Here is a 16,222-nt window from a genome sequence, read left to right on the forward strand (position 1 = left end):
GAGAGCAACTTTTAAAGCAGTTACATTGAAGGAAGCCGGAAAACGCCGTAACGCAGGCTTGAACGGGATTCGAAGCCACGAACGCTTTCGATTGCGCGTATAAGAAGTACGAGTCCATATCATTTACTGTATGACTGAGGTGAATAAATGTGATGTGATAACCATGACTGAAAGTGTGCCGCAGTGTGCCGTTTCCTCAGCTGGAGTCTTCAGTTTTGTTTTCAAGTCAAGTCAAGTCAAGTCAAGTCAAGTCAAGTCAAGTCAAGTCAAAGAGTCAACTTTGTCATGTTTACGCACTAGTCAAAGAAGTGCTACAAAGAAAAGAGAAAAACAAAAAACGGTCAAAGGAGACTAACTAAGATTTATAAATATTGTTGATATGTGTTCATTGACCAAAGTAAACGAAACCGCTTTCATATTACTCACTTTAAGTCTGTCTAAACACCTTTGTGGAGTTTCCATTGTTAGCCTGAATCAACATCGTTGTCACATTCGCTGAACAATGGCCGTTTTTATACTAGAGACGCATAATCCGTCCAGACGAATTATGCGTCTCTCATGTTATCCGTCTAGTGTAAAGACGGGACGAACTATATGAGACGCATAATTCGTCTTGGACGAACTTGGGCAAACATTTTTTCTGCGTCTGTTAATTTCGGCCAGTATAAAGACGGGCACTAGACGCATAATGCGTCTGGACGAACTTTCCAGTGTAGTGCGTCTTCGAAGACGCACTAAAATAAATTCTTCGTCCAGACGCATAATGCGTCTTGTGGCCGTCTTTATACTAGACGAATTTAACAGACGCAGAAAAAATGTTTGCCCAAGTTCGTCCCAGACGAATTATGCGTCTCTAGTATAAAAACGGCCAATGTTGAACTACTTTGCAAAGTCGTTTGATGAAACCACGAGCAAGACTAAAAATGGGGCAAAAGGTGTGAAAAACCTCTCTGGTAGAAACATGTAAGCCCTTGGTAAGTTACGCACAAATGAATTTTCTTGAACTAACATGTGTAGTCCAGTCTTCAGCATGCGCATTCCAATGCCTCTTGCTGAATATAAACGACGGAAAAGACCATTCAACTCAGTTCGAAGCCTCGCAGTGCGTAAAGCATGCAGGAATGTCTGTTTAGGGATTTGTCGGGGTGAGATGGTTAACATTTCAGAATATATCGGGTTGATCAAATCAGATCTTGGTTGGAAAAAAAGCCAGGATTGCATCGAACGGGACCACTGGAGAGAATTATTGAACCAGATTGGATCACGGAGAATGTGAAGAATATTTATACCATCACCTGACAACAGAATGTCATGAGATTCTGAAGATGACCTCAACTCATGTTGTCAATAGCCAATGCAAAAGGTAGTCCTTAACCCGGTGGATTAAATTCCCGGCATCAATTCATATCATTCCGGGAATTCAACTGGAGTCGAATTGTTTCTACTCAACAATGTGACTGAAATTATTGACTCAAATATTTTTTCTTTAAATCATAAAACACGAAAATATAGAAACCAATGTAGTTAATCTGTTTACAAGCAGCAAAGAAAAAGCTACACTTAATGCTAAAATCGTACGAGAAGCAAACTTATGGAGAAGCATACTTCAGTATAAATGTAGTCAGTGACTAAATAAAGTCTTACTCCGACAATATACGAGAAAACGGTAATAGCAAGTTTTATAATACTTAAAACTGGCTTTTGTGTGTTGCCTCAATTTAAAATTGCGCTAACGGACGGGCCGGTCTCCATTCCATATTTTCTTTGCTATATGAGTAACATTCTGCCCTTTATTACACATAATAGAGTCAAGAGGGTCTGTACGGGTCCGCAAATGATCCCAGGACCGCAAATGATCCCGGAACGCAAACGATCGCGAAAAAAAAAAAGTAAGGAATGACATGGAGGGTGGATTGGTGTGGATAGAGAATTAATGTGAAGAGGGCTTATTTTTATGAAAAGCACTTTAAATCATGCATGGCTCACAACAGGTTTCTGCATCATTATAGTTTTTAAGAAAGGAAGAATTTTGTTTCTTACCAGGCTGTCATAAATTTGCCACATTTAATTATCGGATACAATCATCAAGAACTAACTTGGACGGAATTCTAAACTGATTGTGACCAGGGTCCCGTTTCTCCAGTCTCTTTCGATCTTCCTAGCAAAATCGGGTCTGCCAGCGGCCTCGATTCTGCGACATTTGGTATTGACACGCGCTTGACCAGTTACTGCAAAACCACGAAACGAAAACAAACAGTCGGGATATTCGAACAACTCTGGCAAACACACGACAACCTCATTTACTTTGAAACCCAAGACAATTTATCCTTAAAAATTGCCATTTCAGTTTTTACTGAAAAAGTTATAAATATCTGGCAGACTAGTTTCAGTAACCGACATACAGAGTCCGAAATTCTCGTGGGTATTTAGAATTGCCACGTGTATCTCTGGCGAGTGTCATTTGATGTCATTTGTGAGCTTCGCCTTCCAAGCACTCGTCGAAATGGTTAAACTGCTTTTTCTGATCGTATTTGTGTCTTCATTGGTAACATTTGAGAATGTTCTTGGAGTTGACGATGTTGATGATAAGAAAAAGCAAGAAAAGAAAAGAAAAAACCAGGTAGGTTTGGAGCTTTGTGCGCACGCATTGACAGTCTGCTAAAGATGAGTTGCATGAGCGGCTGCAAACCATGCGAAACATGTTCAGCGAGCCCAGCGTTAGAGCGATACTTGTTATTTTCCTGTAAATGAAAAGGGTCAGTTTTTAAGAAATCTAACAGATTCAACTTTCTATCCCTAGCCAACGCGAAAAAATCTGCCTTTGGATGATGACGTGTACGATGCTCTTTTCAGTATATTATCTGCTGAGAAATCACTTCTCGACTGGCCTAAAGGCCCGTGCAAACGCTCGCAACATTGTTGGCCAACAAGACGCAACATTGTTGGGCCGAACATGTTGCGAGCGTTTGCACACCATGTTGTGTGTTGTTGCGACTTGTTGGAAGTTGTTGGATGAAGTTTGAAACTGGTCAAACTTCATCCAACAACTTCCAACAAGTCGGAACAAGACACAACATGGTGTGCAAACGCTCGCAACATGTTGGTCCCAACAATGTTGCGTCTTGTTGGCCAACAATGTTGCGAGCGTTTGCACGGGCCTTAAGAAAGGTGACCAAGGCTTAATAAGGCAACGAGTTTATTGAAAGTTAAGAAGTAATATCTATGACCTAAAAGAAGTCCATGATTCAGTAGTTGGAACGAATCGTCGAAAAGAAAAATAATTGCATTGTGGTGAAAAAGTCAGAGGTCTCTCAGCTTGTGAATTCCGCGTACCACGAAACTAAAGGTGAAGGCGCAAAAAAACTAAACAGACAATTTGTCTCATACCTACTGTGGGATATCGCGTCAAATTATCCAACGCAATCCAAATTCAATGAAACAGCAACAAAAAGTGAGACCCCTTTTTATAATAAGGTTCCTCTCCGACCAATCAAAGCATCCAAAATACAAGAAAGGCATCAAGTGGATCTTGTTAGTATGGTTATAGCGTGCCAGGCAGTATAGATGGTGACACATATAAGTAAATAATGTCTGTTCTTGATGTTTTTAGTAGATTTCTTTTCTTGCGTCCTCTTCAAACAAAAGAGAGCAGTGAAGTGGCAGAGCATCTTTTGGACATTTACATGGAGCACGGCCCCCCAGAAATTTTGCAAAGCGATCAAGGTCCGGAATTTAAGGGAGTGGTAAAGACTGTTTGTGAAGCGCTAAACGTTCGCATAGTTAAAAGCTTGGCCTACAGTCCTGAAACGCATGCAAGGAAAAGACAAGCGCTCACACAGAACGTGGAAGGAGAAATTAAGGTTTGATTTGACAAATAACGGCGGCGATCTAAACTGGGTGGAGTACCTTCAACATTACCAACAACTATACAATGAATCCCCCCATCGTTCTCTGGGATTCCTCAGTCCATTTGAAGTGTACTTCGGTAGAAAACCGAATAGGATTCGGAATAAACTGTTTCTTGTGGGAAAGAAAGAATGTGAAGATCTGGAAGAAAATAACAGCAGTTTTGAAACGGGTGACAGCAAGAGAGAAGAGCTATTGGAGCTAGAAATCGAACGAGACGCTATCAGACAGGAAGCTCTGGATGCTTCTAATGAGGCTGCACAGTATATGGTAAAGCGGGAGTTAAGGCGAAATCCACCCTCACTCTGTTACAAAGGAGAAACTGTTTTGATTCGCATTCCCATTTCCAAAAAAGAAATAGTCAAGGCAAAAAGAACTACCTAAAGAGAACTTGTGAAGGAGTTATCATTGAGGCAGATCACACCGTGCACAAGTATTTGATCAGTTACAATGACCCAGAGACACGGAAAAGCAAAAGGAACTGGTTTAAAGTAGATGATGTTACTTCAGTCACGAAAGAGGAAGAAAATGAGAGACAACAAAAAGCAAAGAGTTACAATGGTAAACGAACTGCCATATTCAGAGATGACAAAGAGTCCATAGATCAACCAGCCAAGCGAATGACAAGCAATGCCACTTTGTTAGAGGCCAGCATAAATCAAATACTTTCCTGTGAAAAGCTTAATGGCGATACCATTAATTTGTATTTTGAATTTTTGACGAATACTGAGGACATTAAAGAAGGAAACTGGGGAGTTGCAACGTCCTACTTTTATCCTTCGTTGCATCGAGCGATTGAAACCTCCACGTACTCCAAACACACAGGCAACAACATTCTCTGGGAGTACGAAAAACTGATGGCACCTGTACACCTTCCTGCGGAGCACCATTGGCTGCTGTTCGTTGTAAGTGTTGTTAATTTATGCCCTTGACATTTACGATTCCTCTAGCTGCACTACAGAAACTTACCGAACAATTTTTGATACAATCAAAGAAACATTTATAAGAAATGAGCTCCAGTGTATTTCTGATGAGGATAAAGCTGTCTTCCAGGAGGACAATTTGGGCGAGTGTATACCTCAATGTCCAAAGCAAAGGAATGACGCCAATTGCGGTGTATTTACCTGTCATTTTGCTAAACGGTTGCTGTTTTCGAGTGGCAACCATTGCAGCCTTACTCTCAACGAAGATCCTCGAAATGAGATGGCGAGCGATTAACTAAATCTTGCATCATCCTTGCGCAGTGAAAACGATTCACCCGAGGTTTTCCAGTAGATGGCAAACGGTAAGCAAGCTTCAGACAAAGGTGAATCACCAAAAAAGTAGGTTGGACATGGAATTGGGAAAGGCAGGATTAACATATCGCCAGCCTCCAACCCCCAAAGATGGGAACTGTCAATTCCATGCAATGAATGACTAGCTAATACGCCTCGGAAGGGTCACAAAAGTGCGATGTGACTTGGTAAATTACCTCCGTAGTAATCAAACAACCCCGAACGGGACTGATTTCAGAGAATTTATCAAACACGGAGCATGGGATACCTATCTGAGACGGATGGCTATGGATAGTGAATGGGGTGACTGGATTGCTTTATGGGACCTAATTAACATGTTTGAAATCCCTGTGGCGGTAGTAACAAGCTTAGGAGAAACGGTATTGAAAATTATCTACCCCGGAGCTGGTTATGGAAACAAAGCCACTGGAGATATGGCCTTACTTGGCCGTGAAGCAGAGCTGCATTACCATAGCCTGGAACCAATAGCTGTTCAGAATCCCCAGCTAGCCATTGCTCAGGAATTAAAGCAAAAATGCAGCGAAGGAAAAAATAACAGAAGAGATTTGTCCCAGATGTGGAAGAAAATTCGAATGCTACACACAAGGTGTATTTAAGAGCGGTGGAGTATTGCAGGTCTACGCAAATGATAGCGTTTTCTGTAATAGTTGTTTACTGGACGACTTTTAGTCAAGGATGTGGGAAAAGACAAAACTGCAGTATTGCACGTTGAAGCAAAGCTTATATGCTAAAACATTGCGTTCTAGTTATTAATGTTACGATGGTTGCTAGCCGGGCCCGGGTGGCGTATTTTTCGCCTCGTCAAAGAGATCAGTGGCCCGTTTCTCGAAAGTCCCTAAACCTTTCACATGTCACAATTCCCTCTTTATCTCAAGAAGGGAGAGGGTTTAAGTGTTTCACAATCCGCTTTTACTTATCTTGAAAAAGCATGCTAAAAGTCATCGATCCACTTCTCGAGAAACGGGCGCCTGGTCACAATCGGTTTAGACATAGTTAATCTAGGGACTGGTTATGAAACCCTGGGAATTTCAAAAGCAGGAACAATACAGTCGCAATTTGATTTTGAACCGACCGTGACCCTGCACAATCTTTTGTTTTTGGTTCGCAAGTTAATTTCGAATAAATTAGTCGAAGCTTTTGATTGGTTATCCTGCCGAAAAAGGTGTGTTTTTGTCGATTTTGTGCAGGGTCAAGGCCAAAAAAGCGAACAAAAACATGAAACAAAGAAACTTGTCGAGTTTTATAACCATCCAATATCTATTAACTATGGTTTAGAATAGCCCTTTTCACGGTTAGTTTTTCTTATTTGCATTACAATATAATGTAGCATGTATGTGAGGCGATTTTGGGCTATTTTGCAGTTTTAACCCGAAATTGCCTCGCATCCACGAGAGGTTACATTGTAATGCAAATGAGAAAAACTAACCGTGAAAAGGGCTATTGCGTCCAAGTTAGTTGTTGATGATTGTATCCGATAATTAAATGTGGCAAATTTAAACTATAATGAGGCAGAAACCGGTTCCTATCCATGCATAATTTAAAGCGCTCTTCACATTAATCCTCTATCCAGACCATTCCACCCTCCATGCCATTCCTTACTTTTTTTTCGGGATCATTTGCGCTCCGGGATCATTTGCAGTCCAATATGGGGATCATTTGCGGTACATTTTGAGGATCATTTACGGTTCTGGGATCCTTTGCGGACCCGTACAGAAATCTTGGCTTGGTCCGCCATTTTGAAAAAGAATAGAACCTGCGCAGAACGACCGGAAGTCCGTAATTGCGGACCAGCCATTCTCGTACCCAGAGCTGCGATCCTCTTGGCCAGCGCCACGGATTGATCCATCTCGGTAGCTGAAAGTTAAGAAATAATTTGCCTGTGTTTAAATTTAACAAAATATTAAAACATCACTAACGTTTCATGTGTAACCTGAGAATTAGGAAAGCAGATGTTCGAAGGCGTACTAGGTGTTGAGTTTTATTCCTCAGTTATCGAGTTCCATAAGTATACAACTTAAAAATGGTTTGCTTTAAAATCAGAAAAGAGCCAATTCACCGTTGCTGTTGAGAAAAGTGTATGGCAGGCAAAACAAGTTGCATCTCGGTAGCCTGAAAGTTAAGAAATAATTTGCCGGTGTTTAAATTCAACAAATACACCAATACATCACTAACGTTTCATGTTTAACCTGAGAATTAGGGAAGCAGATGTTCGAAGGTGTGCTAGCTGTTGAGTTTTATTCCTCAGTTATCGAGTTCCATAAGTAAAAAACTTAAAAATGGTTTGCTTTAAAATCAGAAAAGAACCAATTCACCGTTGCTGTTGAGAAAAGTGTATGCCAGGCAAAACAAGTTGCATGACCGTAGCTGAAAGTTAAGAAATAATTTGCCTGTGTTTAAATTAACAAATACACCAATACATCACTAACGTTTCATGTTTCATGTTTAACCTGAGAATTAGGAAAGCAGATGTTCGAAGGCGTACTAGCTGTTGAGTTTTATTCCTCAGTTATCGAGTTCCATAAGTATAAAACTTAAAAATGGTTTGCTTTAAAATCAGAAAAGAATTAATTCACCGTTGCTGTTGAGAAAAGCGAGTGCCAGGCAAAACACGGTAGCCTGAAAGTTAAGAAATAATTTGCCTTTGTTTAAATTAACAAATACACGAATACTCCACCAACGTTTCATGTTTCACCTGAGAATTAGGGAAGCAGATGTTCGAAGGTATACTATCTGTTGAGTTTTATTTCTCCATTATTGAGTTCCATAAGTATAAAACTTAAAATTGCTTTGCTTTAAAATCAGAAAAGAACCAATTCACCGTTGCTGTTGAGAAAAGTGAGTGCCAGGCAAAACACGATAGTCTGAAAGTTAAGAAATAATTTTCCATTTTTCAAATTGATTTATTGTGCCTCTGGACTATTTTGACATGTCACTCAAAATTAATTTAAAGTCCTTTGAAATATTTGTCGTCATTAAAACTTTATAATTCAAATCATCAATTCAATTTTTCTGTTGCTTCCAAGACCAAACTCTACGATCAACTGACAGTACGAGCATGTAATTACAGTCCTTAATTGATGAATGTTATGATTGAAACGGAAAAGTTAAACTTAACCACTGCTCCAACAGCCAAGGATAACATCAATCTGAGATCCTCACCTCCAAAGCACTAACCTGAATACGTTGTTGCTTCAATCGTTTCATATCGTATCATTTCGACGATGAACTGCTTTGCCGATGAATTTTACATTCATTTTACGTTCATTGCTAATGGAGTCTTCAACGCTCTTCTATGTTTGACAGCGACCATTTTGAACATTATTGCAATTCAAGCGATAAGGCGAACTTCTTCGTTACCAAAGCCGTTAAAAGACTTTCACTTGAGCTTGGCTGTTTCTGATCTTTGTGTTGGGTTGATTGTCCACCCTCTATATGTCGCACTTATGATTGCAATGTTGCAAAACAGCACAACTATAGAGAACACGCACATTACGGCATCTTTAGTCACTACTTATTTCTTATTCTACGCCTCGTTCTTAAGTGTGTTGGCTTTAACAGTTGACAGATTCTTAGCAATTACTTTCCACCTCAGATATCAAGAAATTGTGACTCATAATTGTGCGGTTTTTGTGGTGATCGTATTGTTCTTGGTCAGTGCATTTCTCTCGACTGTTGGTTTGTGGTTCACGCGGGAGGAACTTACAAGAGCATTAAAAATTGAAACAGTTTTTGCAATACTTTGCCTCATAATCATCGCGATTCTTTATTGCAAAATCTATTTAACAGTTAGACGGCACCGAAAGCAAATTCAAGTGCTGCAAGTTCGAGAGCAGAATGGGAGAGAAAGAGCAAATGCTGCGAGGCGCTTTAAATTAGCAGGAAGCACATTTTGCGTCTACTTGGTCTTCGTAGTTTGTTACTTACCTAACATCTGCATTAATATTGTTCTGATAAACTCTGGACCTAGCAAGACCATATGCCATTTGAAATATTACTTTTGGACTTTGGTGCTGCTCAATTCATCTCTGAATCCATTAATTTACTGCTGGAAGATGAGGGACATACGACAATCTGCCATCGATATTTTGCTTGTCTGTTACAATTACTTTGGTAGATTAGCAAGTTCGACCAAGGGCGAAGTCGCACTAGAGGACAAAACTGTTAAACCGTAAATCATATTTCAAATTTAGTTTCTAGGTAGAAAATATAGTTCAGTAAAATCATCATCAATTAACTCACAGCATTGCAAATTGTGGTGTTTAGCTTAAGAGACATTTGGCGACGAGGGTGGTGATAAGTGGAATACCAAAGTGGTTGCGGATTAAAATTTGCGCGGTTGTTTCGTCCAAACAACCGGAATGTCAGCGCCTGGAGAGCAAAAGAGCGGCTCGACCACATCAACGACTCCCACTGATCCTGGCGGAGCGACTGTGAAACAAGTCTTAGACATCCACGGCCTACCTCAAAGAGAGAGCCGAATTCACTTTTTGTTCGATGGAAACGATGGAAACGTGCCTTTGACCTTCATGTGGCCTCGAAAGGAGTAACCAATGAAGGTCAGAAAAAGCATTGCTGTTACATTTGGGAGGTATGGAATTTCAAGAGATTTACTACACTTTAGTACCTGAGGATAACGAAACTACATTTAGCAATTGTTTAGCAGCTCTGGATAACTATTTCACGCCAAAAGTCAACGTCCCATTTGAGCGACACGTATTTCGCCAGATGCAACAGACAGAGGGAGAAACCATCGATCAGTTTGTTTGCCGACTACACCAGAAAGCCATATCTTGTGATTTTGCTAATGCGGATGAAGCCATCCGAGACCAGATCATTGAAAAATGTAGAGATTCAAGACTTCGCCGAAAATTTCTCGAAAAAGCGAGTGATGCAACCTTGACAGTGCTGCAGGAAACTGCACGAGTCCATGAGGCGGTCAACAGTCAAATGCAGTCCTTTGTTGGTCTTGAGCGAGTTAACAGAATGTTTCAAAAAGATCATCAAAGGAAAGAAAAGGAGAGAGGAGGAAAGAAGAAAAGAGGGTTTTGAAAGAAAGGAAATGCACCCGTTGTTGCAGAACTGGCCTGGCCTGTAACAAATGTGGTCTCCTTGGTCATTTTGCAGCCTGCTGCCGATCTAAAGTAGAAAAGAAACGTCCAGGTGAAAAATAGCGTTCAGATGGTGCTAATCAAATTCCAGAGGAGCCAGAAGAAGATTATTATGCTTTTGTTGTAAAATGTGGCGGTGACTTGAGTGGAGTTGCTGATTTGTGCATTGGGGGTGTGCAGCTTAAGAATGTCTTTATTAACTCAGGAGCAACATGCAATATTGTGAATCATGACACGTGGGAAAGTTTAAAACAGGAAGGTGTGAAATGCAGATCCCAAAGGTGCGAAAGGAAGCTGTTTGCTTACGGCCAAAGTGAACCCATTGAGGTAGTTGGAACATTTGAGAGTGAAGTTTATTGTGCGGCGTCTGGAGAGAGGTGTGTAGCCGCGTTTACCGCTGCGGAAAGCCATGGCAGAGCTTTGCTTGGAAGGGATACGGCAGAGAAATTGAACGTGCTAAGAGTTGGCCCTCCTAACTCACCCCAAGCATACTCTATCACAAGTGAAGGGACATCTGTGGACATTGTTAAGAACTTTCCTGATGTTTTCACGGGAGTGGGTAAATTGAAAGATTACCTGCTGAAATTACATGTGAACAAAGATGTAAAACCTGTTGCACAACCTGTCAGAAGATTACCATTTGGTCTAAGAGAGAAAGTCGACAAGGAATTAGATGAGTTACTAAAGGAAGACATAATCGAAGATGTACCCAACGGCCCTACAGGATGGGTTTCACCTCTTGTGGTTGTCCCGAAACCAGATGTGGATATTCGCATCTGTGTCGATATGAGAAGAGCTAATGAAGCAATTGAAAGGGAGAGCCACCCTATTCCTACCAACGAGGAAGTCCGGCACGATTTAAATGGGTCTACTGTTTTCAGTAAATTGGACTTGAAATTGGGCGTCCATCAAGTAGAGCTCTATGCAGAATCACGTCAGATTACTACCTTCATTACACACAGGGGTCTTTTTCGTTACAAGAGGTTAATGTTTGGAATAACCTCAGCTCCAGACAAATATCAGGAGATTTTCAAGGATTCTCTGATTGGCTGCAAAGGAATTAAAAATATTGTTGACGACTTAATCATCCACGGATGTGGAATCCAGGAACATGATGAGAATCTGCTAGATGTTCTGTGCCGTCTCAGAAAGTGTGGATTGACCTTGAATGAGAAGAAGTGCCAGTTTAGACTTCCAAAATTAACCTTCCTTGGAAATGATTTGAGCAAACAAGGAATTTCACCAAGTGAAGAGAAGGTGTCTGCAATTCAAAATGCCAAGCCACCACAGAATACCGCAGAAATCAGATCGTTTTTAGGGCTAGTACAATACCGTGCCAAGTTCCTGCCAGATTACACCCAGGTCGCCGAACCGCTCAGAATCCTTACAAGAAGGATCAATATTTCATGTGGGGAGACGCCCAAGAGAAATCCTTCCGGAAGTTGAAAGATCTGCTAACCCAAGCAGATACACTCGCCTACTTCAAGAATGAATGCAGAACGCGAATAGTAGCCGACGCAGGTCCCACAGGTATAGGAGTTGTTTTCACTCAGCTACAAGATGGTATGTGGAGGGTGATCTCCTATGCATCGCGAAATCTTACCGACGTGGAAAGGCGCTATTCCCACACTGAAAAGGAAGGTCTTGCGTTGGCATGGGCTTGCGAGAGGTTCAAGCTGTATGTTTATGGTCGAGAATTTGAACTAGAGACCGATCATAAATCTCTGAAGCACATCTATAACACGTCCTCTAAGCCGTCTGCACGAATAGAACGATGGGTCCTTCGTTTGCTGGGGTACAATTTCAAAGTGATTTACCGTCCTGGTAAGACCAACATCGTTGACGCCCTTTCAAGGTTAAATTCTATCTATCAGAAAGATCCCAGTGGCGAGAAAGCTGACTTTGTTAGAGTTCTTGTACAAGAAAGTACGCCAATGGCTATGACTGCAAGAGAAGTTGAAAGAGATCCAGAGAATGATCCTGAAGTGTGTAGTGTTAGACACTACCTACAAAGTAGTGGCTGGTCTCAATGCAAAATGCCTCATTACCTTAGTGTGGAGAATGAACTTTGCGCAATAGGAAAGTTAGTCATGAAGTACTGCTTTTAGCACAAGAGGGGCATCAAGGTATTATAAAGATGAAAACCCAGTTGAGAACGAAAGTTTGGTGGCCCAAAATAGACTTTGATGCGGAGAAAGTTTGCAGAAGCTGCCCGGGATGCCAAGTAGTGGGAGAATTTTGTCCACCTGAACCAATGCAGCGCGTAGAACCACCTTCCGGACCGTGGCAAGATGTAGCCATCGATGTCTTAGGTCCATTTCCTTCTGGAGAAAACCTACTTGTAGTAGTAGATTACTACAGCCGTTTCTTTGAAATAGTTGTCATGCGCACAACCACCTCTCAAAAGATGATTGAAGCGCTAACGCCCATATTTACAAGGTATGGCTACCCATTCAGTCTTCAGTCGGATAATGCTCCTCAATTTGTATCCGAAGAATTTGAAGCTTTTCTAACTGAACATGGGATTGAACATCGAAAATCCACACCCTTCTGGCCCCAAGCAAATGGGGAAGTAGAGCGCCAGAACCGAACGTTGTTGAAGTCACTCAAAATAGCTGAAGCAGAAAGGAAAAGTGGAAAGAAGAATTGAGCAAATTCCTGTTAGCAAACAGAACAACCCCCCACAGCAGTACAGGAGCAACCCCAGCAATTCTAATGTTTGGAAGAGAGCTTAAAACCGAGTTAACGGAACTACAGCCCAACAAGAGTGTTCTGGATGAAGGCATCAGAGATCGCGACTGGAATCAGAAGCTTGCTGGCAAAGTGTATGCTGACAAACGGTGACACGCTCTTGGTAACTCTATCACTCCTAAAGATAAAGTCCTTGTCAAGAACAGCAAGTCATCCGGAAAGTGAACTCCCAACTTTGAGACTGACCCTTACACCGATCAGACAAATGAGGGACAAGAACTAACCTTGAAATCAATCGAAGGTGTAGTACACCGGAGAAATAATTCTTTTGTTAAACCTTATAAAGCCCCAGAGAAGCCGGAGAACTATGTGGGAGCTGAAACCCCAGCAAGTCCGATGATCTCACCCTTACCTATAGGTACCTCAGAAACCTCAGAAACCACAGAGCCACCGAACTATACGGATGCCAGCTAAGTTTAAGGACTTTGTTCCGGAAAAGTGAATAGTTTTAAAAAGACTGTTGAGACTGTTAGAAAAAAAGCAAGTTTTGAGATTGTTGAGATTTTTTATGAATCTCGGGACAAAAGATTGTGTTAAGCGTTTTGAACATTTTATTGCTTGTCATAAGTTGAGTTTTGTTTTCACAAAGGAAGGGAATGTAGTGTTTAGCTTAAGAGATAGGTGATTGCTACATAATGTACAGAAGTGGAGAAGCATGGCGTGTTTGTGAATTAAATTAAGTGTGTTATTCTTTAGTTTGACGAATCTGTTTATATCTCGGCCTTCACTACATACGTTTTCACGGATGAAACGCAGTCCATTGCAATACTACTCAAATTAACGGTGTATCGGTCGCCATTCACTATCTTTTTTGGATAGAATTTTAGGCCGAGGCTCAATTACTTTTTATTATTGTTATTTTAATTTGGCGACTACAGCCTTATGTTATTCTAAACTGATCAAGCCTTATGTTGCAAACATTAAGTATACTTCATGAAAGTTTTTTTAAACGTGTAGTGCAAAATGCCTGGAAGTAACAGTTCGAGCAATGAAGTTGGAATTGGCCTCAGTCTTTGTGCAATGAAAGAATTGTAATTTGGCTGACAGATAACTATGACTATTACACTGTTATTAGTGTAGTCTACTTTTATAGTCAACAAAAATTCATCAGTGTAACATAGAGTTTGTCGGATCAAAACTCCAAAATTCAGCTTAATTGAGCTTGTTGTTAATGTTCGCCAGGCAAATGTTAGCTCGAGTGTAATTAAGAAGTTGCAATTGCTTCATATTTTACATACGATTCAAAGAAACCATAATCGTATTCTCTTTTTGTTCGTTTTACAATCTTCATTTGCAAATTTTAATTTACAAATTCCCTTTAAAAAATTGTTTAAAATAATACAGTCGAAAAAAATTCAAAAAAACTCAATTAACGCCGGATTTGTTTGTCTCTTTATGCAAGAAGACTGTCAATAGGCCACTTTGGAAAATACCATAAAAGTCTTTGTTTGTCCCTCCAAATTTTGGATAAGCATTGTTTCCAGTTTCTCTTGAGACTTACAATGGTCCCAAGAGAAAACAAAATAAATGCTTATGCAAAATTTGGGGGGACAAACAAAGGGGATTATGGTATTTTCCGAAGTGGGCTATACACCTGCTTCTGAACCTTGATAGCACTTGACGTCACGGTAGCCGTGTTGGTGGAAATAACAAAAGCAGAAAAGTCTTTTGGGAATTTGACACTATTGTTATGCAAAACGTGAGCTACATTTTTCTTCTGTTTTGGCACCAACATGGCTGTCATCTCACGAGAGTGCAATCAAAGAATGGACATATTCTGGCTTTTAATTAACAAATCTTTCACAAGGGGAAAATACAGGCGGCAAATATATGAATCGACACGTCTGTTTATAAAATAATTAATCACAAGGCGCGATGCCTGTGTCAACAAATTAGTGAAAACCATTGCCAAAAGTGGTAAAATTTTACTTGATGAAGGGTAGCTTTCCAAATTTGCTTATCAAACGACACAACTCTGACTCTCGTTGAAAAAAAAGCTTAATTCCAACCACTTGAATTCTTGGAAAAGGAGATCGAAACTTCAATGAGAAGATCATTGTTATTATTATACATTGAAGTCACTATTTCTTTTCTGATTGGCCGAAAGCGTACAGTGAATTTTCGAAATCAGCCCCTGTGACGCCATCAAGCTGCAAATTATAGAATAATCATGTCAAGGACACTCAAGGTCACGGGTAATGATCCCATGCATGACTGCGGTGCATGATTTGTAAGGGTAATCATGTCAACTTCGCGCGCTTTCTGTTGCTTGCCGTCAGTGAACAAGCAAAAATATGAGTTCTTCAGTTAGGCCTATTTACTTTCTCAACCAGCTTTTTTTCAATTTTTCACATATTGTCAAGGCTTAAAATGTTTTGTCAGTCGAACTCTGTGCCGCTGATTTGGATATTTTTAGAAATACATTATCAGCTCCAGTCACAGTTGTGATCATTTTTTCTTTTGTTCAATGTATAATAAAACAATTATTACATTCTGTTTTTGTGATATCCAGAATAATCAAGGTCTCGGTAAGGGTTATCAGCCTCAGCCGATAACCCCTACCTCCACCTTTATTATTCTAGATATCACAAAAACCTCATCCAATAATTGTTTATTATTGGCCTAATGCAAAATACGTTAAGCCCTGTCCAAACAGGTGAAGTCTTGCGAGGGTGACCACAGCCTTTTGGTCACTCTGTTTGGTAGTGCTTTAACGTGTTTTATTGAGTTGGGTAAATTTGGCTGTCAAACATTCAGAAAAACCTTGAAACTGTAAAACGTTTCTTTCGTTCTCGTGTTTGGTTAACGATGTTCTACGTGCTTGGACAGCAACATGAAACACGTTTGACGCGCGTGTGCTTCTCGCTACTGTTTTCAAGATGGCGAACATTCTCTTTCCCACAACTGCGATCATCTTGGCCAACGCCGCGGATCGCGAGAATGGATGGCGAATAAAGAGGACGCTCTGTGATCAGTTCGTAAATCGTTCTATCATCAGATCCTTTACGATGTTATTAAAGTATCCTTTCTGTTCACGTCTCTTTATCCAACTCCTAGTCTTCCCTCGTTTACCTTTTCTCTTTTATCATTTACTAACACTTCAATGAGGATTGTGGCCGATACACATCGCCATGATTTTTCCCATCATATCTCACATTCCGC

This window comes from Montipora foliosa, chromosome 6 (assembly GCF_036669935.1).
Source record: "Montipora foliosa isolate CH-2021 chromosome 6, ASM3666993v2, whole genome shotgun sequence".
In the NCBI taxonomy this organism is placed as follows: domain Eukaryota; kingdom Metazoa; phylum Cnidaria; class Anthozoa; order Scleractinia; family Acroporidae; genus Montipora; species Montipora foliosa.